The 27,656-nt window shown below is 39.8% G+C and overlaps 1 protein-coding gene across 1 annotated transcript in view; it reads left to right on the top strand.

Annotated features, from left to right (window-relative positions):
* The first annotated feature begins 5,071 nt into the window (after positions 1 to 5,071).
* Positions 5,072 to 27,656, top strand: part of EFEMP1 (EGF containing fibulin extracellular matrix protein 1) — a 147,793-nt gene continuing 125,208 nt past the window's right edge. Inside the window, exon 1 of the mRNA XM_069768916.1 lies at positions 5,072 to 5,243. The gene's annotated coding sequence lies outside the window, so the exon portion shown is untranslated. The remainder of the gene's footprint in view (positions 5,244 to 27,656) is intronic.

A 27,656-nucleotide genomic window follows, 5' to 3' on the forward strand; every position in this document is an offset into this window, starting at 1 on the left:
CTCTCCAAATGCAACATGGCGTCCCATTTCAATTCCAGTCAATTTTGCATTGAAAAGTCAAACGGCGCTCCTTCCCTTCCGAGCTCTGCCATGCACCCAAACAGTGGTTTACCCCCACATGTGGGGTATCAGCGTACTCAGGACGAATTGCACAACAACTTTTGGGGTCCAATTTCTTCTGCCACCCTTGGGAAAATAAAAAATTGGGGGCGAAAAGATCATTTTTGTGAAAAAATATGATTTTTTATTTTTACGGCTCTACATTATAAACTTCTGTGAAGCACTTGGTGGGTCAAAGTGCTCACCACACATCTAGATAAGTTCCTCAGGGGTTTCCTACCCAAAATGGTGTCAATTGTGGGGAATTTTAATGTTTAGGCACATCAGGGGCTCTCCAAACACGACATGGCGTCCCATCTCAATTCCAGTCAATTTTGCATTGAAAAGTCAAATGGTGTTCCTTCCCTTCCGAGCTCAGCCATGCGCCAAAACAGTGGTTTACCCCCACATATGGGGTATCAGCGTAGTCAGGACAAACTGGACAACAACTTTTGAGGTCCAATTTCTCCTGTTAGCCTTGGTAAAATAAAACAAATTGGAGCTGAAGAAAATTTTGGGTGAAAAAAGTTAAATGTTAATTTTTTTTAAAACATTCCAAAAATTCCTGTGAAACACCTGAAGGGTTAATATATTTCTTGAATGTAGTTTTGAGTACGCTGAGATGTGAAGATTTTAGAATGGTGTCACATTTTGGTATTTTCTATAATATAGACCCCTCAAAGTGACTTCAAATGTGATGTGGTCCCTATAAAAAAAATGGTGTTGTAAAAATGAGAAATTGCTGGTCAACTTTTAACCTTTATAACTCCCTAACAAAAAAAAATGTGATTCCAAAGTTGTGCTAATGTAAAGTAGACATGTGGGAAATGTTACTTATTAAGTATTTTGTGTGACATATCTCTGTGATTTAAGAGCATACGAATTCAAATTTGGAAAATTGCAAAATTTTCAAATTTTTTGCCAAATTTCCATTTTTTTCTTAAATAAACGCAGGTAATATCAAATAAATTTTACCACTGTCATGAAGTACAGTATGTCACGAGAAAAAATGTCAGAATCATCAGGATCCGTTGAAGTGTTTCAGCGTTATAACCTCATAAAGGGACAATGGTCAGAATTGTAAAAATTGGCCCGTCATTAACGTGCAAACCACCTTTGGGGGTAAAGGGGTTAATGAGCAAAATTGAAATCAATGTATGGGGTGTGTAAGGATATGTACTTTGTTAAACTAAATAAAAATAGTTATTCTGTCATGATAGCTTAACAAGAGGGTAGTTATAAAATAAACATAAGTATATACAAGGCATAGTTACTAGTGATGAGCGAGTATGCTCGTTACTCGGGTTTCTCCGGGCATGCTCAGGTGGTCTCTGAGTATTTCGGCATGCATGGAGATTTAGTTTATGTCGACACAGCTGCATGATTTGTGGCTGCTAGACAGCTTGAATACATGTGGGGGTTGCTTAACAAATAGGAGTCTTCTCTGTCCCCTGAAACCTTTGCGGCAGTCTCTGACTTCTTTTTAACATCAGCCAATTCTCCTTTAATATTCAGTTCTCACCTCAATTCTTTCACCCATTGGGGTTCAGTAATTGCAATTACGGTCACCTCCCGGCTCTGGACCTTCCCCACCTCGACTGTCACCCTCTGCTCCTGCTTACCCGTGTGCGCTTCACTTCCCATCTCAGTAAAAGTCACCTGAGGGTTTACCCACACACGCTCTCGCAGGGTCTGTTTCATCATAGTGTCCCGCAAGCTCATCACTAAAAGGTCTCGCAGCATTATGTCCGTGTGGCCTATACCAGCGCCTTCCTAACAATCACAGTGTGTAATTCCTGCAGAGTGTTCATAAACTGATTCACGGTCTCCCCCTCTCTCTGCATGCGACTAAAGAGACATGTTCTCAGTTCCCCTACGTCTGTGGGATCCAAATGGGTCTCTTCCAGAATGTGCAGCACTTTATTAAAAGTGTCTCGCTCCCTGGGGGTCTGCAACTTAATTGAGTATCTGGCTTCTTCATATAATGCCATTATAGCCACTTTTGCTTCCAATGCAGGGGTCATGGGGTGCATCCTCATTATACGCTCCATCCAGCTCCACAACACGGTGTTACTCCCCGTAAACTTTGGTAAATTATCAACATTGCCCCCCAGCGAGATACTGAACCTATGGCCTCCCCCAAATACTTGGTGTGCCGCCTCCGTGCTGTTCGACTGCATCCTGCCGACTACACCAAATGTAAGGTTCTGGCAGGAACGTGGGATGCGGTGATGAGGAGGCAGAGCAAGAATTAATGGGTTTAATATATAAATATCTCAACAGTAAATACTCCATCCAGGGAGAAAGGGGGTGTAAAATACAGGCAATGTGTATAAAGCAATAAAGTAGCTGCAACGGGTGAAATAATGGGTTAACTTATCAGTCTCTGGTTCCTGGATGATGGTGGCTGGAAAATTTCACAATGGCGCTGTAGGTGACGCGAGACGTCTGTAAGTCGGTCCGGGAGAATAGTGAAGCACTGTCTCTGTACGGTGGCAAAGTATCTTGATCTTCTTACACGTGGTCTTGTTTACCTGAAACGAGGTGCAGAATGGGGAAAGATCTGCTGCACAGCCAAAGAAGTACAAAGTCCTAGAGTGGTGGCCGCAGTCTCACCGCTGCCAGATCAGCATTGCAAAGAAAGTCGGCAGATGTCTGCTGCACCGACCGGATAGTGCTGTTTAGGTTGGGAGTTAACGGAGACTTAGTCTCTGGAGATAAACAGTCTGTATGCATGGGGGATGAAACGCTGCAAAGCGGGCCTGTCAGTTGGCGAGTGTCTGCAGAGAGGGAGTCAACCTTCCCCTGTAGCACACGCTGGGTACCCACCAAAAGCACCATTCCCGCGCGCAGTCCCGTTTCTCGAACACCCACCCCCAGTAGTCAAATGCAAAGGTCTATTAGTCATAAATATAGATGGATAGATAGATAGATAGATAGATAGTCACAAGCCACCCAACAAAGAAGAACTGCTTAAATTTTTGCACCAGAAGAAGTGTGAAAGACTGGTGGCAAGCATGGCCAGACGCATGAAAGCTGTGATTAAAATCATGGTTATTCCACAAAATATTGATTTCTGAACTCTTCCTGAGTTAAAACATTAATATAGTTGTTTCTAAATGATTATGAACTTGTTTTCTTTACATTATTTGAGGTCTGAAAGCACTGGGGTTTATCTTTTGTAATTTTGACCATTTCTCCTTTTCAGAAAAAAACCCCAAATTTATTGCTTGGAAATTCGGAGACATGTTTTCAGAAGTCTATAGACTAAAAGAACAATTTACATTTTACTCAAAAATATACCTGTAAAGAGAAAAATCAGACAAACTGAACATTTTGCAGTGGTCTCTTAATTTTTGCCAGAACTATATATATATATATATACATATATATGTATATATATGTATATATATATATATATATATATATATATACATATATATATGTATATATATATATATATATACAGTACCAAAAGTTTGGACACACCTTCTCATTTAAGGACTTTTCTCTATTTTCATGACTATGAAAATTGTAAATTCACACTGAAGGCATCAAAACTATGAATTAACACATGTGGAATTATATACTTAACAAAAAAGTGTGAAACAACTGAAAATATGTCTTATATTCTAGGTTCTTCAAAGTAGCCACCTTTTGCTTTGATGACTGCTTTGCACACTCTTGGCATTCTCTTGATGAGCTTCAAGAGGTAGTCACCGGGAATGGTTTTCACTTCACAGGTGTGCCCTGTCAGGTTTAATAAGTGGGATTTCTTGCCTTATAAATGGGGTTGGGACCATCAGTTGTGTTGAGCAGAAGTCTGGTGGATACACAGCTGATAGTCCTACTGAATAGACTGTTAGAATTTGTATTATGGCAAGAAAAAAACAGCTAAGTAAAGAAAAATGAGTGGCCATCATTACTTTAAGAAATCAAGGTTAGTCAGTCCAAAAAATTGGGAAAACTTTGAAAGTGTCCCCAAGTGCAGTTGCAAAAACCATCAAGTGCTACAAAGAAACTGGCTCAAATGAGGACCGCCCCAGGAAAGGACCGCCTCAGGAAAGGAAGAACAAGAGTCACCTCTGCTTCTGAGGATAAGTTTATCCGAGTCACCAGCCACAGAAATCGCAGGTTAACAGCAGCTCAGATTAGAGACCAGGTCAATGCCACACAGAGTTCTAGCAGCAGACATATCTCTACAACAACTGTTAAGAGGAGACTTTGTGCAGCAGGCCCTCATGGTAAAATAGCTGCTAGGAAACCATTGCAGCTTCCCTGGGAGAGAGAGAACTCACCAGGAGTCAGCGTGTGGAGCAGGAGCTCCAGAAAGGTAGCACTCGGGAGGCAGCCTATCATACCGGCAGAGAAGTATCTTCCAGTGGAACAGACTGTTGGTTCTTGTGGTGTTCCATAGACACTGATGAACTGTTTGGTGTACGGTCACCCATGGAAACTGGAAAAGTGAGAAGTCCGGCATGTTTAGCAAATGTGAGTTGAAGCCATATAAAATATATATAGTGAACTGTGCATGACCCAGTTTTTGCTGCATAAAATAAACTGGATAGACTGTTTAAGTGGAAACCCATGCCTGTGTGACTGTATCCCGTGCTAAGCGATTGTCCCCCAATATATTCAGTATATATATAGATTCTGCTTGTTCATTAGCAAAATTGTGGCAAAAAGGCATTGAGTATAATGAAACACAGGAGGCTTCATATGTGACTTATGACTAAGAGCAATAAAAATGCTACATTCTGTGGCATATGAAACGTCAAATCATAAAACCCCACTTGTTTTGTTATACACAAGGGTCATAATGTTTCAATGGAAGTTGTAGTTTTGCATGTGAGTTGGCAGGGTCAGTTAACACATCACATATGCTTAAATAATGGGAGGATATGTGTGTGAGAGAAGAAAAGAGGAGTGTCTTTGGAGCCAGGCTGAAATGAATACCTCCTTTCAACACTGTATCCACATGCCTGGAGCAGCAGAGCGTTGATGTACTCCCTCGCTTCTCAACTTTCTGAGATTGACTAAATAGTTGCATGCTTTAATCTCATTCCTGCTTTCATCCTCTCACCTGCAAAAGGAAAATTTCTTTATGATTTACAACCGGATCAAACACTGACCTATTTTAAAAAGTAAGAAAATCAACCGTATATTTTCTTTATACACAAAACTTTAGATTTCATATTGCAGATTATACTGAAAATGTATGCAGCTTTCCAGATGAGCAAAGAATCCTCACTGTTTGTTAGCTATTTGATAAGACAATGTTGACTTTTTTGGCGGCGCCTTATGCTCAGCTGTTCATTATAACATTGCATACTTTCATGTTTTATTCATGATATCAAAAGGCATTGAAATGGGAAAAACAGAGTTTTATGACTCAATTCATTTCTTCGTTGTCAGCATTGGATAAGTCCAAGGTTGGATTAGTAAAGTCGAATACGGCTGACTCACAGTTACTATTATCCAAGAAGGAGCCAACCCAGTAAATGTAATAAGATACCTAGATATTATATTATTGTGCTTATAAATGAGTGATAATTCACTTTATGTTTCCTTAGCAGTAAAGATGTAGTAGCTCCTAAGTGATCATATTTAGAATAATGTACCTAGTGAAAGCAATATATTTATTAATAAATGCTTATAAATGGAAAATTATAAGCAAATCATTATATTTTTGTTGCATTACTCATACTTTTAACTTTGGGTTGTTGGTAGAAAAAAAATGTATTTAAAAAGTCTGAATAATATTAGTCCTACATACGATATGTACAAGTATTCTGAAATTGTATAGCTTGTATAGCTTGTATAGCACACAAAATTAATACATTTTATATTCAATTTGTAATAATGACTTAAAATCGTAGTTTGTCTTGGCTGCTTCAACCCACATGGATAAGGTGAACTCCGCTGCCATTTTAGGATATAATGCTATCTGACTCAATGGGGCTATAATTGATGAATAGCTCAATAGTATATCTTTGGCCATATGGATGAAAGTGATCAAAGGTGTAAGAATCCTGTTCACATTGCATGAAATATTTACTTGTGTATGATGCATAGTGGTGCTTTATCTATATATACATATATAGTTAAATGTATGCATATATATTGTATATTGATATATATATATACACATATTTAGAGAGAAAGAGAGATGATTTGAATTGGACTGATCGATTCGAGGTTCCAGTCCATTGCCAGATCAGTAGTCTCTGGTCACAGGACTGGAGGTTTGTGAATAACTTACCTTCCAGGATCTCCAGCTGTTGTTTGGCAACATCATTATTGCGGCGTGACTCACAGATGACATTACGCCTACCCGGCTAAATGCTGAAAATCCTGGCAAACATGTGATTTGGGAGCCTCCTGTCCAATGCCCAGAGACCTCTGACCTGGCTGATGGACCAGAATCCCGCAAATTGATCTGCCAAACTCTAGAGATGAGTGAATCTTTTGACCTTTGAATTTGCCACCTTCAGCAACATTTTCCAAAATATTCAAAATGAAGCAAATCCAATTTACTACAAAGTCTCCAATTGCCCTTAAAAACTTGAATAACACTTTCAAGTCTTCCAGGACTGTATCTGACCCCTTTCAAGCTCTTTATTGCAAGCACAACCCAAATAAAGTCCTAGCGATTTCAACATTCCTGACTATAAACAGATGGTAACAGGTGGTGCCCAACAACCGATTTCTCACACAATATTCGTCTTCACTGGCTTACTGTCAAACACTATATAAACATTTTATTCAGTGTCTTATGGTTTTCTCTCTCTCCCTATCTCTAAGGCTAAGCTGTCAGCTGTGACATCCTCTAATTTTCCAGGTTCACCACAAAGTGGCTCCTACATTCCCAGCTTCAGCTTTGATACAGTCTATGATTGTTCCTCCTGAATGACTGATACCAATGTGATGTGAAAGATGCAAAGCATTGTGGGAAACGTTCCCAGTTGTGCTTGTTGTCATGTGAGTCTTCTCTGGTTGATGCAATTATCTGCATTGCATAAAATGGTGGTGGCTATTTTAGTCAATTTGCATGAAGCAAATCAGAATTTGTTTACATTTCCAAGATCAGTGAGTTCCTTACAAATCGACACAAATTCGATTTGCATAACATTAATTCGCTCATCTGTAAGGCTCAAATTTAGAGCTGAAACGAATAACTTGCCACAGAATAAATCATCAGTTTTATCACCAAGTTACGTGGCAGGTCTGCCATTTTTCCACTTTATGTTTGAGGCTCAGTGGTCTGGTAATGTACAGTGATCAGCATATGAGTGCACCCCCTTTTATCCCCTTAATAACTACCAATATGACTTAAAATTAACATGCGATATAAGAGACTAGCATCCCCCTACAGGTGACAATCCAGCAGCTGTCGGTTGTACACTATAGCTGACAACTCGCTGCATCAGCCACGATCAGTGTTGGCACAGACCATGGCCGTTAAACCCCTTAAATCAGTGGTCCCCAACTCCAGGCCTCGGGGGCCGCCAACAGTGCAGGTTTTCAGGATTTCCTTAGTATTGCACAGGGGTTGGAATCATCACCTGTGCAGATGATCACATTACCACCGATGCAATACTATAGAAATCCTGAAAACCTGCACTGTTGGCGGCCCTCGAGGCCTGGAGTTGGGGACCCCTGCCTTAAATACTGCTGTAAAAAGTGACTACAGCATCTAGATGGTTAACTCCCTGTTTAACCCCATCAGCACCCTGAGATCTTGATTGTGTGGTCCTGATGTTTGCAATGGCAATTCATGGCCAATTAACGGCCTTAAAGTCTTCCAGCTACAGTGGCCTGTTCAGAAGTTAGAAACATTTAGGTAGTAATGTCACTTTGCATTAATTTAGGTAGTAATGTCAATTTTGCATTAATTCCTAAAAAGCACAAGGGGTTAATGAAATATCTGAAAGCAAATTTGAATATGTTGAGGTGCACTGTTTTTTTAAATGGCATTACTTTTGGGGGATCCCCATATAATGTAATACTCCCAAAGTCACTTCAAAACTGAATTGGTCCCTAAAATTAATTTTGTAAATTTCCTTGAAAAAAATTGACAATTATTGCAACTTTTTTAAACCTTTTAAAACGTTAACAAAATAAAACAACATTTTACAAATGGTGCTGATTTAAAGCAGGCATGAGGGAAATGTCATTTACTATTGTTTTTGTGTGGGTCAACTATCTGGATTAAAGGGATTATCATTAAAAGTTTGAAAAATGCAAATGTTTTGAAATTTTTGTCAAATTTCTGATCTTTTTAAAAGTAAACACAAAACATATCAACCTAAGCTTACCATTATCATAAAGTATAATGCGTCACGAAAAAACAATCTCCATATCAATGTGATATGTTGAAGCTTTCCAGAGATATTGTTACATAAACTGATAATGGTCAGATTTAAAAAAAAATTGACCCGGTCATTAAGGTGTTAAAAGTAAGATTTTAATCTATCTCAGTGAACACAAGAATAATTTCCAAAATTTTGAAAAGACTGAGTTTCAGAGAACATTCTTTAACCCATTACATGAAGATAAGGTTAATAATATAAGTTTAATTTCAAAATCTTCAGTTCTACTCCAATTAGATTAATTCAAACTATATAAAAACAACTACATCTAGTATTTTGTATGACTGTCATGATTTTTAAGGACAGCTCAAAATCTCAAAGGCATTGCATAAATAAGTTGGAAACATATTGCAACGTCTATCTGTTCCAAATGTCAAGAACAACCTTTTTAGAGCCTGGATTTTGGATGTAGAATGATGCTCAACTTTTCTTTTCAGAATTACCCATAGGTGTTTTGTTGAGTTCAGGAGACACACTTGGCCACTAAATCAGTTTTACTCTGTTCTTCAAAAATACAACAGTGACCTAAGATGTGTGTTCTGGATCATTGTCATGTTGGAAAAGTGCACTTTTACGAAGGGCACAGAGTGATGGGAGCGTCTTTTTTTTATACAGAGCAGTACATCTGTGAACTCATGGTACCATAAATGAAATGTAGCTCCCTGACACCAGCAGCACTCATGTAGAACCACATGAGAACACTGCCATCACTATATTTCACTGTATCACCATGTCTCACATGCATTTTTCTAAATTCATTTTTCTAAATGCATGGAGCCTACAGTGAAACATGGTGGTGGCAGTGTCTTTATGTAGTGCTGCATGAGTGCTGATGGTGTCAGTGAGCTACATTTCATTGATGGTATGATGCATTCACATATGAATTCTAGTTGCCTCAATGCTGATAAATACAGGCAGATACTTATCCATTACGCAATACCATTGTGGAGCTCTCTGATTGGCTCCAAACTAATTCTGGCACAAAACAATGATTCCAAAGAAACAGCTAATGTCATAAAGAATTATCTTCAACATAATGAATAAAAAGGAGTCCTGGAAGTTATGATACAGCCCCACAGAGCTCTGATCTCAATATCCTAAAATCTGTGTGGGATTACATGATGAGACAGAAGCGTTTGTATAAGCATACATCATCAGAAGATCAATGGTTTCTTCTTTAAGATTTTTTAAAGCATTTTTATTTTGCAGAATTATTTCCACACCTGCCTATACTGCATAGTACTATACACACACACACACACAAATATATATATATACTAGATGGTGGCCCGATTCTAACGCATCGGGTATTCTAGAATATGTATGTATGTATATAGCAGCCACATAGTATATAGCACAGGCCACGTAGTATATAGGAGTACTACGTGGCCTGTGGTATATACCATGTGGCTGCTATATACATACATATTGTAGAATACCCATTGCGTTAATATAGGCCATGCAGTAAATAACACAGCCCACGTAGTATATAACAACACAGCCCACACAGTATATAGCAGCCACGCAGTATATACAGTTAGGTCCATATATATTTGGACAGAGACAACATTTTTCTCATTTTGGTTATAGGCATTACCACAATGAATTTTAAACAAAACAATTCAGATGCAGTTGAAGCTCAGACTTTCAGCTTTCATTTGAGGGTATCCACATTAAAATTGGATGAATGGTTTAGGAGTTTCAGCTCCTTAACATGTGCCACCCTGTTTTTAAAGGGACCAAAAGTATTTGGACAGATTCAATAATTGTAAATAAAATGTTCAGTTTTAGTACTTGGTTGAAAACCCTTTGTTGGCAATGACTGCCTGAAGTCTTGAACTCATGGACATCACCAGACGCTGTGTTTCCTCCTTTTTGATACTCTGCCAGGCCTTCACTGCGGTGGTTTTCAGTTGCTGTTTGTTTGTGGGCCTTTCTGTCTGAAGTTTAGTCTTTAACAAGTGAAATGCATGCTCAATTGGGTTGAGATCAAGTGACTGACTTGGCCATTCAAGAATATTCCACTTCTTTGCTTTAATAAACTCCTGGTTTCTTTGGCTTTATGTTTTGGGTCATTGTCCATCTGTAGTATGAAATGACGACCAATCAGTTTGGCTGCATTTGGCTGGATCTGACCACACAGTATGTCTCTGAATACCTCAGAATTCATTCGACTGCTTCTGTCCTGTGTCACATCATCAATAAACACTAGTGACCCAGTGCCACTGGCAGCCATGCATGCCCAAGCCATCACACTGCCTCTGCCGTGTTTTACAGATGATGTGGTATGCTTTGGATCATGAGCTGTACCACGCCTTCGCCATACTTTTCTCTTTCCATCATTCTGGTAGAGGTTGATCTTGGTTTCATTTGTCCAAAGAATGTTCTTCCAGAGCAGTGCTGGCTTTTTTAGATGTTTTTTAGCAAAGTCCAGTCTAGCCTTTTTATTCTTGATGCTTATGAGTGGCTTGCGCCATGCAGTGAACCCTCTGTATTTACTTTCATTCAGTCTTCTCTTTATGGTAGATTTGGATTTTGATACGCCTACCTCCTGGAGAGTGTTGTTCACTTGGTTGGCTGTTGTGACGGGTTTCTCTTCACCATGGAGATTATTCTGCAATCATCCACCACTGTTGTCTTCCGTGAGCGCCCAGGTCTTTTTGCATTGATGAGTTCACCAGTGCTTTCTTTCTTTCTCAGGATGTACCAAACTGTAGATTTTGCCACTCCTAATATTGTAGCAATTTCTCGGATGGTTTTTTTCTGCTTTCACAGCTTAAGGATGGCTTGTTTCACCTGCATGGAGAGCTCCTTTGACCACATGTTTACTTCACAGCAAAACCTTCCAAATGCAAGCACCACACCTCAAATCAACTCCAGGCCTTTTATCAGCTTAATTGAGAATGACATAACGAAGGGATTGCCCACACCTGTCCATGAAATAGCCTTGGAATCAATTGTCCAATTACTTTTGGTCCCTTTAAAAACAGGGTGGCACATGTTAAGGAGCTGAAACTCCTAAACCCTTCAACCAATTTTAATGTGGATACCCTCAAATGAAAGCTAAAAGTCTGAACTTCAACTGCATCTGAATCATTTTGTTTAAAATTCATTGTGGTAATGTCTATAACCAAAATTAGAAAAATGTTGTCTCTGTCCAAATATATATGGACCTAACTGTAGCAGCCATGCAGTATATAACACAGCCCACATAGTATGTAACACTGGCCACGTAATATATAACACAGCCCATGTAATATATAGCACAGCCCACATAGTATCTAACAGTGGCCACGTAGTATATAGCACGCAGTATAGAACACAGCTACATAGTATCTAACACTGGCCACGTAGTATATAGCAGCCATGTAGTATATAACGCAGCCCACGCAGAATATAACACTGGCCACGTAATATATAGCACAGCCCACGCAGTATAGAACACAGCCCACATAGTATCTAACACTGGCCAGGTAGTATATTGCAGCCACGCGGTATCTAACACAGCCCACGTAGTATTTAGCAGTGTGGGCACCATATCCCTGTTAAAAAAAATTATTAAAATAAAAAATAGTTATATACTCACCCACCGGCGGGATCCAGCATAGATCCAGCAAACCTCTGGTGATGCGCACGGTTGCCGCCATCTGGCGTACCCAGATCACTTAGCGTTCTCACGAGACCACTAAGTCTTCTGGGTAATTTCGCAATGCATCTCTGGGACCGGAAGCTGGCGGGAGTGCATCGTCGGACTACGGAAGGTGAGAATAGCAGTTTTTTTTTATTGTTTTTAACATTAGATCTTTTTACTATTGATGCTGCATAGGCAGCATTAATAGTAAAAACTTGGTCACACAGGGTTAATAGCGGCAGTAACGGAGTGAGTTACCTGCAGCATAACGCGGTCCATTACCACTGGCATTAACCCTGTCTGAGCGGTGACTGCGGGGAGTATGGATCGGGCGCTGACTGCGGGGAGTATGGATCGGGCGCCGGGCACTGACTGCGGGGGAGTAGGGAGGGACTAATCGGAGTGTGGCCGTCATGACAGGCAGCTGGTGAGACCATCAGCGACTTGGATTCAATGACAGACAGAGGCCGCGACCAATTAATATTTATATAATATATATACAGTGGGGCAAAAAAGTATTTAGTCAGTCAGTAATAGTGCAAGTTCCACCACTTAAAAAGATGAGAGGCGTCTGTAATTTACATCATAGGTAGACCTCAACTATGGGAGACAAACTGAGAAAAAAAAATCCAGAAACATCTGTTTTTTTAACATTTTATTTGCATATTATGGTGGAAAATAAGTATTTGGTCAGAAACAAACAATCAAGATTTCTGGCTCTCACAGACCTGTAACTTCTTCTTTAAGAGTCTCCTCTTTCCTCCACTCATTACCTGTAGTAATGGCACCTGTTTAAACTTGTTATCAGTACAAAAAGACACCTGTGCACACCCTCAAACAGTCTGACTCCAAACTCCACTATGGTGAAGACCAAAGAGCTGTCAAAGGACACCAGAAACAAAATTGTAGCCCTGCACCAGGCTGGGAAGACTGGATCTGCAATAGCCAACCAGCTTGGAGTGAAGAAATCAACAGTGGGAGCAATAATTAGAAAATGGAAGACATACAAGACCACTGATAATCTCCCTCGATCTGGGGCTCCACGCAAAATCCCACCTCGTGGGGTCAGAATGATCACAAGAACGGTGAGCAAAAATCCCAGAACCACGCGGGGGGACCTAGTGAATGAACTGCAGAGAGCTGGGACCAATGTAACAAGGCCTACCATAAGTAACACACTACGCCACCATGGACTCAGATCCTGCAGTGCCAGACGTGTCCCACTGCTTAAGCCAGTACATGTCCGGGCCCGTCTGAAGTTTGCTAGAGAGCATTTGGATGATCCAGAGGAGTTTTGGGAGAATGTCCTATGGTCTGATGAAACCAAACTGGAACTGTTTGGTAGAAACACAACTTGTCGTGTTTGGAGGAAAAAGAATACTGAGTTGCATCCATCAAACACCATACCTACTGTAAAGCATGGTGGTGGAAACATCATGCTTTGGGGCTGTTTCTCTGCAAAGGGGCCAGGACGACTGATCCGGGTACATGAAAGAATGAATGGGGCCATGTATCGTGAGATTTTGAGTGCAAACCTCCTTCCATCAGCAAGGGCATTGAAGATGAAACGTGGCTGGGTCTTTCAACATGACAATGATCCAAAGCACACCGCCAGGGCAACGAAGGAGTGGCTTCGTAAGAAGCATTTCAAGGTCCTGGAGTGGCCTAGCCAGTCTCCAGATCTCAACCCTATAGGAAACCTTTGGAAAGAGTTGAAAGTCCGTGTTGCCAAGCGAAAAGCCAAAAACATCACTGCTCTAGAGGAGATCTGCATGGAGGAATGGGCCAACATACCAACAACAGTGTGTGGCAACCTTGTGAAGACTTACAGAAAACGTTTGACCTCTGTCATTGCCAACAAAGGATATATTACAAAGTATTGAGATGAAATTTTGTTTCTGACCAAATACTTATTTTTCACCATAATATGCAAATAAAATGTTAAAAAAACAGACAATGTGATTTTCTGGATTTTTTTTTTCTCAGTTTGTCTCCCATAGTTGAGGTCTACCGATGATGTAAATTACAGACGCCTCTCATCTTTTTAAGTGGTGGAACTTGCACTATTGCTGACTGACTAAATACTTTTTTGCCCCACTGTATATATATATATATACCATATATACTCGAGTATAAGCCGACCCGAGTATAAGCCGACCCCCCCTAATTTTGCCACAAAAAACTGGGAAAACTTAATGACTCAAGTATAAGCCTAGGGTGAAAAATGCAGCAGCTACTGGTAAATGTCAAGAGTAAAAATAGATACCAATAAAAGTAAAATTAATTGAGACATCAGCAGGTTAAGTGTTTTTGAATATCCACATTGAATCAGGAGCCCCATATAATGCTCCATACAGTTTATGATGGCCCCATAAGATGCTGCATATTAAAATATGCCCCATATAATCTTGCATAAAGGTTAATAATGGCCCCACAAGATGCTCCATAGAGATATTTGCCCAATATAATGCTGCAAAAAAGTTGATTATGGCCCCATAAGATGCTCTATAAAGATATTTGCCCCATACAGTGCTGCACAAATGTTGATTATGGCCCCATAAGATGCTCCATACTGACACTGGCCCCATATAGTGCTGCACAAACGGTATGGCCCCATAGATGCTTCATACAAACACTTGTCCTATTTGCTGTTGCTGCGATAAAAAAAAAATAAAATCACATACTCACCTCTCCGTCGCTCAGGCCCCCGGCACTTGCTATATTCACCTGCTCCTCGTTCCGATGCCGCTCCAAAAGCGTCTTCTGCACTGACATTCAGGCAAAGGGCGTGCAGTAACCACGTCACCGCGCCCTCTGACCTGAGCGTCACTGCAGAAGATGTTGAAGACGGAGTGGTGCCGGAATCGGGATGCAGGTGTACATCGCGCAGCGCTCCCCTCCCCATTATAGTTTCACAAGTGTACCTACGATAAAAATGACAAACCTCTCCATTCTTTTTAGGTGGCAAAACTTGCAAAATCAGCAGTGTCTCAAATAATTAATTTCCTCACTGTATGTTAAGAAGCATTAGATCTACCGGCTAGATTTTCTTATCTGTCTGTCTGTTTGTCTCTCTGTCTGTCAATCAGTCTATTTATCTGTCTATTGTTTAGTGTGTGTGTGTGTGTGTATACTAAGCAATAGATAGATAGATAGATAGATACATATTTCCCAGTATACCAGTATAATTGTCCTGACCGAAGACGTTCAACTTTTGTCTCTATGGATGCACACTGAATAAATAAATACTGGAACACCTAACTCGCATGATAGTACGAGTGCCGTGTTGTAAACTTGCACCTGCTTTAGATACTTCTGTTGAGCAGACAATTATAGCCAGAATACCAAAAGTAAGAAAAAAGTTTTATTGTCTCTACTGTGTGACATGTTTTCAGGGACCACAATTCCTTTCCATGAAAGTCTAAGACAAATGAATTACATATTTGCACTACAAATGAGCAGGTCACTTTGTGCAAGCCCAGACCATGGTCCAGGTTAGCGTTCTCTATCCGTAGATAAGAATTGTGCAAATTTCTTTACCCTCTGTGATCCCAGGCTCAGCTTATGTTTATCTGGTCTGGCGAAACGTCATCTGTGTGATACACGACATACAGATGATTTCACGCCAGGCCAGTAAATCAAATAGTATGCCAGAGAATCTGAAAGCTCAGGAAATATGCACAGGTTCTGTCCATGGCCTGGAAGGACTGACTTGGACCGTGGACCTGAGTGATGCAAAGCGATCCGTTCATTTATAGTTGGCATTTTAAAATTCTTTGACATCATCAATCATCATCTAAAGGCTGTAGTTCCGGTTTGCTTTCCCCATACTATTTTTCAGTGCACAGTAGCTTTGATGATAAATAGGAGATAGGAGTTGGACTGGTGCTAGGCTTTGGATGTGTCTGTACTAGTACAATCTATAAAGTTTAGCTTTCACCTGTTTGAGGCAGATTCTTTCAGCACATGAGAAAATAGTAAGCTTTCTCTTGAATCTTAAGTTAATAGAACTCAATATAACTGGAAAATAACACATTTTCTTTGTAATTTAGGCCAAAAAAAATATATTGTCATCTTTTACGTTTTAAAAATTATGAAATGAAAAATGGGCAGATGCAAAAATTTTGGCACGCTGCATGGTTAGTACCTCGTAGCACCCCCTTTATGAAAGCATCACAGCGTGTAAATGCTTTTTGTAGCCAGACAAGAGTCATTCAATTCTTGTTTGATGGATTTTCATCCATTCTTCCTTGAAATATTCTTCCAGTTATGTGAGATTCACGGGTCTCCTTCCATGAACTGCTATTTTGAGGTCTAGCCACAGAATTTCAATGGTGTTCAGATCAGGGGACTGTAATTTTGATGTGTGTTTAGGATCATTATCCATTTGTAGCAGCCATTATTTTTTCAACTTCAGCTTGTTTACAGATGGTGTTATGTTTGCATCAAGAATTTGTTGAAATTTCCTTGAATCCATCCTTCCCTCTACCTGTAAAATATTCCCCGTGCCATTGGCTGCAACACAACCCCAAAGCATGATTGATTCATCCCCATGCTTAATGGTTGGTGAGTTGCTCTTTTCCTGAAATTTTGTGCACTTTTTTCACCACACATACCTTTGATCATTATGGCCAAAGAGTTCTAGTATAACCTCATCGGTCCACATGATATTTTTTCAAAATGCATCACGCTTGTTTCGATGTTCTTTTACATACTTCTGATGCTGAATTTTATGGTGAGGATGCACGAGAGGTTTACTTCTGATGACCCTCTCATGAAGGTCATATTTGTGCAGATGTCTTTAACCCCTTCATGACCTTGGGATTTTTCGTTTTTTCCGTGTTCGTTTTTCACTCCCCTCCTTCCCAGAGCCATAACTTTTTTATTTTTCCATCAATTTGGCCATGTGAGGGCTTATTTTTTTGCAGGACGAGTTGTACTTTTGAACGACATCATTAGTTTTAGCATGTCGTGTACTAGAAAACGGGAAAAAAATTCCAAAGGCGGTGAAATTGCAAAAAAAGTGCAGTCCCACACTTGTTTGGCTTTTTTGCTAGGTTCACTAAATGCTAAAACTGACCTGACATTATGATTCTCCAGGTCAGTACGAGTTCATAGACACCTAACATGACTAGGTTATTTTTTACCTAAGTGGTGAAAAAAATTCCAAACTTTGCTAAAAAAAAAATAGCACCATTTTCCGATACTCGGAGCGTCTCCATTTTTCATGATCTGGGGTCGGTTGAGGGCTTATTTTTTGCGTGCCGAGATGATGTTTTTAATGATAGCATTTTGGTGCAGATACATTCTTTTGATCGCACGTTATTGCATTTTAATGCAATGTCGTGGCGACCAAAAAAACGTAATTCTGGCGTTTCAAATTTTTTTCTCACTACGTCATTTAGTGATCAGGTTAATGCTTTTCTTTAATTGATAGATCGGGCGATACCAAATATGTATAGATTTGATTTTTTTTTTTATTGATTTATTTTGATTGGGGCGAAAGGGGGGTGATTTAAACTTTTATATTTTTTTTTATTTTTTTCACATTTTTTTTACTTTTTTTTTACTTTTGCCATGCTTCAATAGCCTCCATGGGAGGCGAGAAGCAGGCACAGCACGATCGGCTCTGCTACATAGCAGCGATCTGCTGTTCGCTGCTATGTAGCAGAAAATCAGGTGTGCTGTGAGCGCCGACCACAGGGTGGCGCTCACAGCTGCCGGGGATCAGTAACCATAGAGGTCTCAAGGACCTCTATGGTTACAATACTGAAGCATCGCTGACCCCCGATTATGTGACGGGGTCGGCGATGCCGTCATTTCCAGCCGCCTGGCCGGATGCGGTAGTTAAATGCCGCTGTCTGCATTTGACAGCGGCATTTAACTAGTTAATAGGCGCGGGCAGATCGCGATTCTGCCCGCGCCTATTACGGGCACATGTCAGCTGTTCAAAACAGCTGACATGTCCCGGCTTTGATGCGGGCTCACCGTCTGAGGTCAGAAAGGGGTTAAACAGTAGAACAATGTACCACAACTCCAGAAGTCTGATAAATCTTTCTGAAGGTCTTTTGCAGTCAAGCAGGGGTTCTGATTTGCCTCTCTAGCAATCCTACGAGCAGCTCTCACTGAAATTTTGCTTGGTCTTCCAGACTTTATCTTGACCTCCAATGTTTCTGTTAACTGCCATTTCTTAATTACATTTTGAACTGAGAAAAGGTCAACTTGAAAACGCTTTATCTTCTTACAGCCTTCTCCTGCTTTATGGACCTTCACCATTTTCATTTTCAGAGTGGTAGGCAGCTGCCTAGAAGAATCCATGACTGCTGTTTTTTTGGCACAGGGTTTGAGGAGGCTGGGTTTTTATAAAGCTGGGAAATTTGCATCACCTGGTATTTCCTAAACATCATAGTGAACAAGCCATAACCCTAAAAGGCTAATTAAGGTCCAAAACCATGGTCAAACCTATCTGAGCATCCAAATCTCCAAGGGCACCCAAACTTTTACGTCAAGCATTTTCCTTTTTGTATTTTTTGAAATGTAAAAAATGACAATTTTTTTTTGCCTAAAATACAAAGGAAATATGTCATCTTTAACTTTAGGCCTATAGAAATCATTTCATCTTCAACTTGCTCAGCTGTTCACAATAATAGTAATTTTGACCAGGGATTCCCAAACTTTTACATGCCACTGTACCCTGCACAATTTATCAGTGGTTTTTTACTGAAAATTAGTTGAATGAAGAATGCTAGTAAAAAAATATAACTTAGTTTACAAATGCTTATTCCTTAGTAAAGGCATCTTGCCATGAAAGCTTGAGAACATACTGTATATCAAATTTGATAAATGGATCCATTATTGAAGAGGTTGCAGTGCAGACATTTATTTTACCAATTAGCCTGGAGATGATAGGCGAACAAACTGACATGGTCCAATGTTTGGAAACATCTAGGGACCATTACAGCATTTTTAGCAATAGGATAGAGAGTTCTTATCAAGATTGAGTCTTGTTACCTCTCTCTATTCTAGCAATGTGTCAGTTGATCCCCAGTTCTGCCTGTTGCTCACATTTAAGATCCTTGACAGGGGCTCCCCTCCTTCTCCACGTCATCCAAATCTTTTGTCTTAGGCAATTTTGGTACGGTTGTTTTATCAGACAATGCCCTTACTTGGAAAGAAGCAAATACCTGACAATAACAAACTCCTGAAATTTACATCACAAGTCCTGCTTGTTATCTGCTCCAGTTTTCCATTCTTCAGCTCTGAGGTTTTGGAGGATTTTTGCAGAGTTTAAGGCCTTTTTGTTTCTAGTTAAGGGCAGTTTTTTCCAGCATTTGAAAAAAACTAACTTTTTGCCTAAGATATTTTTATTCCACTGCTGAAATTTTTCTAGAAAAATATTTGGAATTGAGAGTCCTCAGTGGTTGACGCCTTTTAATGGCTAACAGAAAAGATGGTAACAAATTGCAAGCTTTCAAGACTACTCAGGCCTCTTCGATTGGCTTCTGATACAGAGTTGTCTGAAACATCAGGGATCATCAGGGATGTCATCCCTGTATCAGAAGCCAATCGACCATCCACATACCTTAAATGGGACAAGACCTTTTTGAATCAGGTCTACCATCCAAGAACAATTGAAAACCAGATCACAAGAGCCACCAGAATATCAAGGAATCACCGGCTACATTACAAAGCTAAAGAAGAAAATAACCGGGTGCCTCTAGTAGTCACCTACAATCCAAATCTGGAGGTGCTAAGGGAAGCTGCACGGAAATTGCAACCTTTACTACAAAAAGATGCCCGCTTACAATCCATTTTTCCAGACCCCCCACTTCTGTGTTTTAGGCAGCCTCCAAATCTAAGAAGCATCATTGTCAGAAGCTCCCTGTCCTTTCCAACAGCTGCAGGAACCTTTCCTTGCAACCAGAAAAAATGTAAAACCTGTCCATTTATAATGACCATGGACAAGATAAAGAATCCCAATCCTATCGGGACTACAAGATCCCAGGTACTTTCAACTGCGTCACTTATAATTTGGTGTACTTAATTATTTGTACTAAATGTACAACTGGGGGTCTGTATGTGGGGGAAACAGGGAAAAAACTGAGGACAAGGATGAATTCTCACCGCCACACAATAAGAGAAAAAAGAATGGATCTACCTGTGGACAAATATTTTTGTATGCCAGATCACACCACCATGGACTTGAGATTACTGGTATTGAACGGTAACTTAAAATCTCAGAGAGACAGGAGAGTCTGGGAATATAAACTTATGACAACCTTTGACATACTTAGTGCAGGAATGAATGTGTCCCATGGATTTATGTTTTTTTACATCAATTAAGGAATTTGCTCTTCAAACCTTGTGGGGGCATCACAACACAGAACCAGACCCCAATAAGGGGACAATAAAACGTTCACTCCTTATCTACGAACTGTTCCAATATTTATGGACACAACTGTTTATCACTCTCCCATAATGACAGTTCTGTGCTGTGTTGTGTATAAATATGTGATTCTTCAGATGTTGTATTAGCCTATGCCTGATGAATAGGCCTGAGTAGTCTCAAAAGCTTGCAATTTGTTACCATCTTTTCAGTTAGTCATTAAAAGGTATCAACCACTGAGGACTCTCAGTTCCAAATATTTTTCTATCTACTGGCTAACACGGTACAAAGATAGAGATTTTTCTATTAATGAGTGTGAGTTGCTGGAGATGAAATTGACCTTGGAAGAATCACAATATTTGTTGGAAGGTACTCAGATTGTATTATTTGCCTGGTACATATTCTACTTCTGGTTCTGAACCGTGGCTAACTCCTGACTACAACCCTGTGTTATCTTCTACCCCCTCCTAGTGTATATTCACCCATCCCATGTAGACTGTGAGCGGGCAGGGTCCTCTCTCCTCCTGTACTTGTGTGTGCCTTGTTTTACTCATGTTTATTGTACTTGTCTATATTTGCCCCGCTGACATGTAAAGCGCCATGGAATAAATGGCGCTATAAAAATGTATTATAATAATAATCTTCTGGATGGTAACATCTTTTATGGATACACAGGTGATGACCCTTGGTTCAATTTCAGACTATGTTACTGTGCCTTCACTGATCCTTCCACCAAAGAAAACAGCAACATAAAGAATCTAGTGAAAGTCGATAGTTTCTTTTGGCAGTTAGGGGATAAAAGACATTAAGAATTTTAAGACTCCACACCCAAGCCTTACTAGATCCAATTCAATAAAATATTTAATGACAAACATGATTATGATAGAAACATAAATGGTATTTTCTCTATATACTGTACATGTATGTCAAACCTGTTTGGACAGATGGTGAGATGGCCAGGTGTTTTCTATTAATTATTTTCATATTAGTGTCCTTTAGTGCTTTTTCTTTAAGGTGACAGGTATTTTATGGCCATGTAGCCCCTCCAGCATTTGATTAATGGCACTTTACCTTTTTACCTAATTGAATATCCTGTAAAGATCAAGATCTGCAACTGAAGTATGTAGATTTGAGTGGTTCAACCAAAAAAAAAATCTAAATTTAACATAAAATGTCAGAATATAATTCACTCCTGACATCTTTTTATCTAAAAAATAAAACATGCATATTCTTGTTACTTTGAAATATATTTGCTGGAATTATACCATCCTACATTGCATACACTCAAAGGTACAGATGTGCAGCAGACCCTACTCCTCTTCGGTCTTGTATTATCAACTGCTTTAAACATTGGAGATTACTGAACTTAATAAATAAAAAAAGAATTAAAGACATTAAAAAAATTTGTTCCTATCTTTTATCCATATACTTAAATATCATACTCCTCTCTCCTTAAAGAGAAGATGATATGTGAAAAAATGCTATTGACCTGCAGATATGCAGTTAATCTGCAGCTTCAAAGTGTCTTTAAGCCATGCATACAAATATCAAAAGACTGACCGTCACTTCCAAACAGAAAATTGGTGTGTATAGGTGCAAACTAAGAGTCGCCATCTCCATACATAACTAACAAATAAAGTAGCACTCTGTAGCGCTATAGCATGTAAACATGAAATATCTGAAATATGAACTGCATTACTGCTCTAGCACAATAAGAAAAAAACGAAGATATTTAACACATACAGTTAGGTCCATATATATTTGGACAGAGACAACATTTTTCTAATTTTGGTTATAGACATTACCACAATGAATTTTAAACAAAACAATTCAGATGCAGTTGAAGTTCAGACTTTCAGCTTTCATTTGAGGGTCTCCGCATTAAAATTGGATGAAGGGTTTAAGAGTTTCAGCTCCTTCATATGTGCCCCCCTGTTTTTAAAGGGACCAAAATTAATTGGACAGATTCAATAATTTTAAATAAAATGTTCATTTTTAGTAGTTGGTTGAAAACCCTTTGTTGGCAATGACTGCCTGAAGTCTTGAACTCATGGACATCACCAGACGCTGTGTTTCCTCCTTTTTGATGCTCTGCCAGGCCTACACTGTGGTGGTTTTCAGTTGCTGTTTGTTTGTGGGCCTTTCTGTCTGAAGTTTAGTCTTTAACAAGTGAAATGCATGCTCAATTGGTTTGAGATCAGGTGACTGACTTGGCCATTCAAGAATATTCCACTTCTTTGCTTTAATAAACTCCTGGGTTGGTTTGGCTTTATGTTTTGGGTCATTGTCCATCTGTAGTATGAAACGACAACCAATCAGTTTGGCTGCATTTGGCTGGATCTGAGCACACAGTATGGCTCTGAATGCCTCAGAATTCATTCGGCTGCTTCTCTCCTGTGTCACATCATTAATAAACACTAGTGACCCAGTGCCACTGACAGCCATGCATGCCCAAGCCATCACACTGCCTCCGCCGTGTTTTACAGATGATGTGGTATGCTTTGGACCATGAGCTGTACCATGCCTTAGCCATACTTTTCTCTTTCCATCATTCTGGTAGAGGTTGATCTTGGTTTCATCTGTCCAAAGAATGTTCTTCCAGAACTGTGCTGGCTTTTTTAGATTTTTTTTAGCAAAGTCCAGTCTAGCCTTTTTATTCTTGATGCTTATGATTGGCTTGCACCGTGCAGTGATCCCTCTGTATTTACTTTCATGCAGTCTTCTCTTTATGGTAGATTTGGATATTGATACGCCGACCTCCTGGAGAGTGTTGTTCACTTGGTTGGCTGTTGTGAAGGGGTTTCTCTTCACCATGGAGATTATTCTGCGATCATCCACCACTGTTGTCTTCCGTGGGTGCCCAGGTCTTTTTGCATAGATGAGTTCACCAGTGCTTTCTTTCTTTCTCAGGATGTACCAAACTGTAGATTTTGCCACTCCTAATATTGTAGCAATTTCTCGGATGGTTTTTTTTCTGTTTTTGCAGCTTAAGGATGGCTTGTTTCACCTGGATGGAGAGCTCCTTTGACTGCATGTTTACTTCACAGCAAAACCTTCCAAATGCAAGCACCACACCTCAAATCATCTCCAGGCCTTTTATCTGCTTAATTGAGAATGACATAATGAAGGGATTGCCCACACCTGTCCATGAAATAGCCTTGGAGTCAATTGTCCAATTACTTTTGGTCCCTTTAAAAACAGGGTGGCACATGTTAAGGAGCTGAAACTCCTAAACCCTTCATCCAATTTTAATGTGGAGACCCTCAAATGAAAGCTGAAAGTCTGAACTTCAACTGCATCTGAATTGTTTTGTTTAAAATTCATTGTGGTAATGTCTATAACCAAAATTAGAAAAATGTTGTCTCTGTCCAAATATATATGGACCTAACTGTAATTTAGCCAATTCATGCATGCCCAGCAGCCATGATACGGTGATTCTCATTGCTGGGAACCTATCTAATGTGAATCCTCTCCTAGGCTGAAGCCTGCATTAATGTTGGTAGGTGGGATCCTGCTGTAATTAAAACCGCCAGAGGCCGATGGGTTGAATGCTCAGTCAGAGAACCAATGTATACAAATATCAAAAGACTGACTGTCACTTCCAAACAGGAAATTGGTGTGTACAGTTACATACTAAGAGTAGCCATCTCCATGCATAACTAACAAATAAAAGTTACACTCTGGGATGCTGTAGCATGAAAATATGAAAAGCCGCCACACTGAAAGCCCAGCTACAGGGAGGAAATGAGCTTTATTCCTCCCAGCAGCTTCTGGCTTCCAGTTATAGAGACACAGCCACTGAGGCTACAGTCACTGCTCAGTGCATAGTGAGTGGCGACTATAGCCGCTCCTTGACACTGATTGACAGCTGATTTTATGCTGATGCACTGTTGAGCTGGCTGTCAGTAAGTGCCGAGTCATGGTTACAGCCGCCACTCACTTGAGTGCTGCCGTCGCACAGCTTCAGAATGCTATTATCCTACAGATTAACGCATGCGTGTAGGTTAATAGCTTTTTTCACATGACAGATTCCCCTTAAAGTGATATGTAATTTTGAATTTTGATAAAGGTGGCTTATACTGTTCTGTATCATTTCTGAAATGAGAGATGTTGTTTGACTTATTAATATGCTAAGCTTTATATTAAAGCAAAAGATAAAAATGTAACAATTAAAGAATAGAATATAATTTGCCATTATACATACAATTTTCTGGGCTTTAAATGTTAATTTTCTAGTGTAAAGCTATTAAAAATAATAAAAGTATTGTTTCATTTAACATTTGTATAGATATCCACAGTATGGTCATTATAATATCTAGAGTCAGCTATGACTAGTCAGTGATGTAAGAAAATGTAAATGTGCCCGTTCACTGCTAATAGCATCTATATATATATTCGTCTAAGGGGCACTTCAGTCTGTTTGTCTGTCTGTCTGTCACGGAAATCAGACGTCGCTGATTGGTTGCGGCCGTGAGCTGTGTTATATACTACGTGGGCTGTGTTATATACTATGTGGGCAGTGTTATATACTACGTGGGCAGTGTTATATACTGCATGGGCTGTGTTATATACTGCGTGTGCTGTGCTATATATTACGTGTGCTGTGTTATATACTACGTGGCTGTGCTATATACTACTTGGCTGTGTTATATACTACGTGGCTCCTATATACTACATGGCTGTACTATATACTACATGGCTGTCTGTGTTACGTGGCCTCTACTATATACTATGTGGCTGCTATATGAACACTGCGTGCAGAATTATTAGGCAAGTTGTATTTTAGAGGATTATTTTTATTATTGGTCAACAACTATGTTCTCAATCAACCCAAAAGACTCATAAATATCAAAGCTTAATATTTTTGGAAGTTGGAGTGGGGTTTTTTTTAGATTTGGCTATTTTAGGAGGATATCTGTTTGTGCAGATAACTATTACTGTGCAGAATTATTAGGCAACTTAATAAAAACCAAATATATTCCCATCTCACTTGTTTATTTTCACCAGGTAAACCAATATAACTGCACAAAATATAGAAATAAACATTTCTGACATGCAAAAACAAAATCCCCAAAAAATTATGACCAATATAGCCACCTTTCTTTATAATGACACTCAACAGCCTTCTATCCATAGATTCTGTCAGTTGCTTGATCTGTTTACGATCAACATAGCATGCAGCAGCCACCACAGCCTCCCAGACACTGTTCCGAGAGGTGTACTGTTTTCCCTCCCTGTAGATCTCACATTTTATGAGGGCCCACAGGCTCTCTATGGGGTTCAGATCAGGTGAACTAGGGGGCCATGTCATTTTTTTTCTTTTTTGAGACCTTTACTGGCCAGCCATGCTGTGGAGTAGTTGGAGGCATGTGATGGAGCATTGTCCTGCATGAAAATCATGTTTTTCTTGAACGATACCGACTTCTTCCTGTACCACTGCTTGAAGAAGTTGTGTTCCAGAAACTGGCATTTGGTCTGGGAGTTAATCTTCACTCCATTCTCAAACCGAAAAGGTCCCACAAGTTCATCTTTGATGATACCAGCCCATACCAGTACCCCACCTCTACCTTGCTGGGGTCTGAGTCGGAGTGGAGCTCTCTGCCCTTTACTGATCCAGCCTCTGGCCCATCCATCTGGCCCATCAAGAGTCACTCTCATTTCATCAGTCCATAAAACCTTTGAAAAGTCAGTCTTAAGATATTTCTTGGCCCAGTCTTGGCATTTTATCTTATGTTCCTTGTTCAAAGGTGGTCATTTTTCAGCCTTCCTTACCTTGGCCATGTCCCTGAGCATCGCACACCTTGTGCTTTTTGATACTCCAGTAAAGTTGCAGCTCTGAAATATGGTAAAACTGGTGGCAAATGGCATGTTGGCAGCTTCACGCTTGATTTTCCTCAATTCATGGGCAGTTATTTTGCGCCTTTTTTGCCCAACACGCTTCTTGCGATCCTGTTTGCTATTGGCCATGAAAAGCTTGATTGTTCGGTGATCAAGCTTCAAAAGTTTGGCAATTTCAAGACTGCTGCATCCCTCTGCAAGACATCTCACAATTTTGGACTTTTCAGAGCCTGTCAAATCTCTCTTCTGACCCATTTTGCCAAAGGAAAGGAAGTTGCCTAATAATTAAGCACACCTTATATAGGGTTTTGATGTCATTAGACAACACCACTCCTCATTACAGAGATGCACATCACCTGATTTACTTAATTTGTAGTTGGCTCTCAAGCCTGAACAGCTTGGAGAAGGACATGTATAAATAGAATCATGTGATCAAAAATACAACTTGCCTAATAATTGGGCACACAGTGTATACATACATACATACATACATATTCTAGAATACCTGATGCGTTAGAATCGGGCCAACATCTAGTATGTAATGTACACTAAAATTTTAGGACTAGAGCATCAATCTAGATTTTAAATTGCAAAATCTTACAGCTTAGAATGATACCAATATTCTACGGATAATGTTTGGGCTGCAGTGCTTGCTTGAAGTCGGAGCAGCATGAAAAGATTTACTTCCTGATTCTTTGATTTCTTTGCACCTAATCAAGACATTTGCTATTTCAATGACTGAGATGTTTAACGGTATCCAGAGAGCACCAATTTTTTGTATATTTCGTATTGGTAAATACATGCAGATATGCATGCATTTAAAGCATAATAGCATGTATGAACTCATCACATCCAAAACCAATAGGTTTTATATGAATCTGACCCTGCTTGGTTGGACTTTTAGCTACAAATATGACATTGTATTCATTTTTTACAAGACATCATCTTTTTAATTTCATTAAAGGGAACCTGTCACCAGGGTTTTCCCATAAAATGTAGGGCCAGCACGTGTAAGCCCTCGGTTACAGCATACTAGAATGCTGAATATGTGTCTCCAATGCGCTTGGCATAACACAAAAAAGACCTTTTATTATATTTAACTACGCCGCTGTCCGATCCCATGGGTGTCACTGGTCTTGATCCACTGCCTCCTTTTTTCAATTGCCATCCTCTTTTTTGCTTCATTTGAATGACGCGTCCTACATCATCAACACAATGTCCTCTATTATGCTCCCACGCAGCCTCACTTCTCTCTGCCTGACCTCGGCGCTCTTTGACCTTTACCGCCCGTGCACATTACATTACTTTGCTGTGCCCTCAGCAGGGCAGA

Source organism: Ranitomeya imitator, chromosome 5, assembly GCF_032444005.1.
Source record: "Ranitomeya imitator isolate aRanImi1 chromosome 5, aRanImi1.pri, whole genome shotgun sequence".
Taxonomy (NCBI): domain Eukaryota; kingdom Metazoa; phylum Chordata; class Amphibia; order Anura; family Dendrobatidae; genus Ranitomeya; species Ranitomeya imitator.